The sequence below is a fragment of the Oncorhynchus mykiss genome, chromosome 13 (assembly GCF_013265735.2).
Source record: "Oncorhynchus mykiss isolate Arlee chromosome 13, USDA_OmykA_1.1, whole genome shotgun sequence".
Taxonomy (NCBI): Eukaryota; Metazoa; Chordata; class Actinopteri; order Salmoniformes; family Salmonidae; genus Oncorhynchus; species Oncorhynchus mykiss.
In genome coordinates, this window is record NC_048577.1 from 52,276 (window position 1) to 57,045 (window position 4,770).

At 44.9% G+C, this 4,770-nt stretch overlaps 1 long non-coding RNA gene across 1 annotated transcript; it reads right to left on the minus strand.

Moving 5' to 3' along the window:
- Positions 1-3,187: 3,187 nt before the first annotated feature.
- Positions 3,188-3,629, minus strand: LOC118938109. The gene is made up of 3 exons (XR_005035398.1): positions 3,552-3,629; positions 3,338-3,411; positions 3,188-3,254 (listed from the first exon to the last, which is right to left on the minus strand). It is a non-coding gene; the product is annotated as an uncharacterized LOC118938109 (long non-coding RNA).
- Positions 3,630-4,770: the final 1,141 nt, after the last annotated feature.

The window sequence follows — 4,770 nt, forward strand, 5'->3', positions numbered from 1 at the left end:
AGACGTTAGAGGTCATGCGCTATCCAAACTATTTGTACATTTTTCATACTAAATTTTGGAAGGAATGTTCCAATGCTAGTGATCATTACTGTGCACCACAGGTCAGAGGTCAAGGGTAAGGACCAGGGGTAAAGGGTTAAGGTTAGGAGTTAGGCATGAGAGGTGAGAACTAACCACCATAGCTTTCAGTTCCATGCTGCTGGGAGGAATGATGCGTCCTCCGTACCGATAGGTCTTCCTCAGGTTCTGCTCACAAGCCTTTGATATGCCTATGGTGAACATGTTAACAATATACCTATCAATACACAGCACCATTACCTGGAGAATACACATTAACAATATACCTAGTAATACACAGAGACATTACCTGGAGAATACACACTAACAATATACCTATCAATACACAGCACCATTACCTGGAGAATAGACATTAACAACATACCTATCCTGAAACAGGTAGACACCTACCCTGAAACAGGAAGATACCTACCCTGAAACAGGAAGACACCTACCCTGAAACAGGTAGACACCTACCCTGAAACAGGAAGACACTTACCCTGAAACAGGAAGACACCTACCCTGGAACAGGAAGACACCTACCCTGAAACAGGAAGACACCTACCCTGAAACAGGAAGACACCTACCCTGAAACAGGAAGACACCTACCCTGGAACAGGAAGACACCTACCCTGAAACAGGAAGACACCTACCCTGGAACAGGAAGACACCTACCCTGAAACAGGAAGACACCTACCCTGAAACAGGAAGACACCTACCCTGAAACAGGAAGACACCTACCCTGGAACAGGAAGACACCTACCCTGGAACAGGAAGACACCTACCCTGAAACAGGAAGACACCTACCCTGAAACAGGAAGACACCTACCCTGAAACAGGAAGACACCTACCCTGAAACAGGAAGACACCCACCCTGGAACAGGAAGGCACCTACCCTGGAACAGGAAGGCACCTACCCTGGAACAGGAAGACACCTACCCTGGAACAGGAAGACACCTACCCTGGAACAGGAAGACACCTACCCTGAAACACTACTCCCTGGCTGCGGGAGGCACCTACCCTAGAACAGGAAGACACCCACCCTGGAACAGGAAGACACCTACCCTGAAACAGGAAGACACCTACCCTGGAACAGGAAGACACCTACCCTGAAACAGGAAGACACCTACCCTGAAACAGGAAGACACCTACCCTGAAACAGGAAGACACCTACCCTGGAACAGGAAGACACCTACCCTGAAACAGGAAGACACCTACCCTGAAACAGGAAGACACCTACCCTGAAACAGGAAGACACCCACCCTGGAACAGGAAGGCACCTACCCTGGAACAGGAAGACACCTACCCTGGAACAGGAAGACACCTACCCTGGAACAGGAAGTCACCTACCCTGGAACAGGAAGACACCTACCCTGGAACAGGAAGACACCTACCCTGGAACAGGAAGACACCTACCCTGGAACAGGAAGACACCTACCCTGAAACACTACTCCCTGGCTGCGGGAGGCACCTACCCTAGAACAGGAAGACACCCACCCTGGAACAGGAAGACACCTACCCTGAAACAGGAAGACACCTACCCTGGAACAGGAAGACACCTACCCTGAAACAGGAAGACACCTACCCTGAAACAGGAAGACACCTACCCTGAAACAGGAAGACACCCACCCTGGAACAGGAAGGCACCTACCCTGGAACAGGAAGGCACCTACCCTGGAACAGGAAGACACCTACCCTGGAACAGGAAGACACCTACCCTGGAACAGGAAGACACCTACCCTGAAACACTACTCCCTGGCTGCGGGAGGCACCTACCCTAGAACAGGAAGACACCCACCCTGGAACAGGAAGACACCTACCCTGAAACAGGAAGACACCTACCCTGGAACAGGAAGACACCTACCCTGAAACAGGAAGACACCTACCCTGAAACAGGAAGACACCTACCCTGAAACAGGAAGACACCTACCCTGGAACAGGAAGACACCTACCCTGAAACAGGAAGACACCTACCCTGAAACAGGAAGACACCTACCCTGAAACAGGAAGACACCCACCCTGGAACAGGAAGGCACCTACCCTGGAACAGGAAGACACCTACCCTGGAACAGGAAGACACCTACCCTGGAACAGGAAGTCACCTACCCTGGAACAGGAAGACACCTACCCTGGAACAGGAAGACACCTACCCTGGAACAGGAAGACACCTACCCTGGAACAGGAAGACACCTACCCTGAAACACTACTCCCTGGCTGCGGGAGGCACCTACCCTAGAACAGGAAGACACCCACCCTGGAACAGGAAGACACCTACCCTGAAACAGGAAGACACCTACCCTGGAACAGGAAGACACCTACCCTGAAACAGGAAGACACCTACCCTGAAACAGGAAGACACCTACCCTGAAACAGGAAGACACCTACCCTGAAACAGGAAGACACCCACCCTGGAACAGGAAGACACCTACCCTGGAACAGGAAGGCACCTACCCTGAAACACTACTCCCTGGCTGCGGGAGGCGTTCTGTAGGAACTTCAACAGGAAGGGCTTCAGGACCTCAGAGCAACGATGGAACGCAGTCAGGATGTAAAGCAACCTCCAGCCACGCTGACAACTGTCCCTTAAGGTTAGAGGTTCAAGGTTAGAGGTCAGAGTCAGAGGTCAGGATTAGAGTTAGAGGTCAGGGGTTAGAGGTCAGGGGTTAAAGGTCAGTGATTAGAGTTAGGGTCTTACAGTTTAGAACTGGTGTTTCCTGTAATCTGTTTGAGGTGTTGACTGTAGGGTCAGGGGTTAGAGTTAGGGTCTTACGGTTTAGAACTGGTGTTTCCTGTAATCTGTTTGAGGTGTTGACTGTAGGGTCAGGGGTCAGAGGTCAGGGGGTCAGAGTTAGGGTCTTACGGTTTAGAACTGGTGTTTCATGTAATCTGTTTGAAGTGTTGACTGTAGGGTCAGGGGTCAGGGGTTAGAGTTAGGGTCTTACGGTTTAGAACTGGTGTTTCCTGTAATCTGTTTGAGGTGTTGACTGTAGGGTCAGGGGTCAGAGGTCAGGGGGTTAGAGTTAGGGTCTTACGGTTTAGAGCTGGTGTTTCCTGTAATCTGTTTGAAGTGTTGACTGTAGGGTCAGAGGTCAGGGGTTAGAGTTAGGGTCTTACGGTTTAGAGCTGGTGTTTCCCGTAATCTGTTTGAGGATTTGACAGTAGGCTTCATCCTTCATCAGACCAAACTGTCCAATCAGCTAGAGAGAGGGAGAACACACACATCACAGAGACGCCGGAAACACAACACAAAACCACCAACCGTTAACGGTGTGGGTGTTACCTTCAGGAAGGTGTTGACTACTTCTTGTTCTGTCAGGCCCTTCAGGGGGTGGTCTCCCATAAAACGCATCACCGCTATGAACATGACATAGCAGGACGTAGTAGGACATGACATACCATGACTTAACATAATGGCACATGACATGAAATGACATGAAAAAGGCATAAAATGACATAGCACGATATAGCATGACATAGTGTGACATATAACTTACATAGGAAGATGTCTGTAGCCACTCTGTTCATAGCAGGATCAGTGAACTCTATCAGAGATTCAGACAGTGGAGACTGGGGGGGGGGGGGGGGGGGGGGGGGATGGAGAGATATAATGGAACTATAGTTAACTACTTAAGGCTCATGAGAAGTATAATAAAAAAGTTAGGGTAGGTGTTATAATGTGTTAGAATGTGTTATAATCTGTTACCATGGAGAACTTGATGTGTTATAATCTGTTACCATGGAGAACTTGATGTGTTATAATGTGTTACCTTGGAGAACTTGATGTGTTATAATGTGTTACCTTGGAGAACTTGATGTGTTATTATGTGTTATAATGTGTTATAAGGTGATATAATGTGTTATAATGTGATATAATGTGTTATAATGTGTTATAATGTGATATAATGTGATATAATGTGTTATAATGTGTTATAATGTGTTATAATGTGATATAATGTGTTATAATGTGTTATGTGTTATAATGTGTTACCTTGGAGAACTTGATGTGTTATTATGTGTTATAATGTGATATAATGTGTTATAATGTGTTATAATGTGTTATAATGTGTTATAATGTGTTATGTGTTCTGTGTTATAATGTGGTATAATCTGTTACCCTGGAGAACTTGATGTGTTATATTGTGTTATAATGTGATATAATGTGTTATAATGTGTTATAATGTGTTATAATGTGTTACCATGGAGAACCTGATGTGTTATAATGTGTTACCTTGGAGAACTTGATGTGTTATTATGTGTTATAATGTGATATAATGTGTTATAATGTGTTATAATGTGTTATAATGTGTTATAATGTGTTATAATGTGATATAATGTGTAATGTGTTATGTGTTATAATGTGGTATAATCTGTTACCTTGGAGAACCTGATGTGTTATAATGTGTTACCTTGGAGAACTTGATGTGTTATAATGTGTTATAATGTGTTATAATGTGTCATAATGTGTTATAATGTGTTATAATGTGTTATAATGTGATATAATGTGTTATAATGTGTTATAATGTGTTATGTGTTATGTGTTATAATGTGTTATAATGTGTTATAATGTGATATAATGTGTTATAATGTGTTATGTGTTATGTGTTATAATGTGTTATAATGTGTTATAATGTGTTATAATGTGTTATAATGTGTGATGTGTTATGTGTTATAATGTGGTATAATCTGTTACCCTGGAGAACTTGATGTGTTATA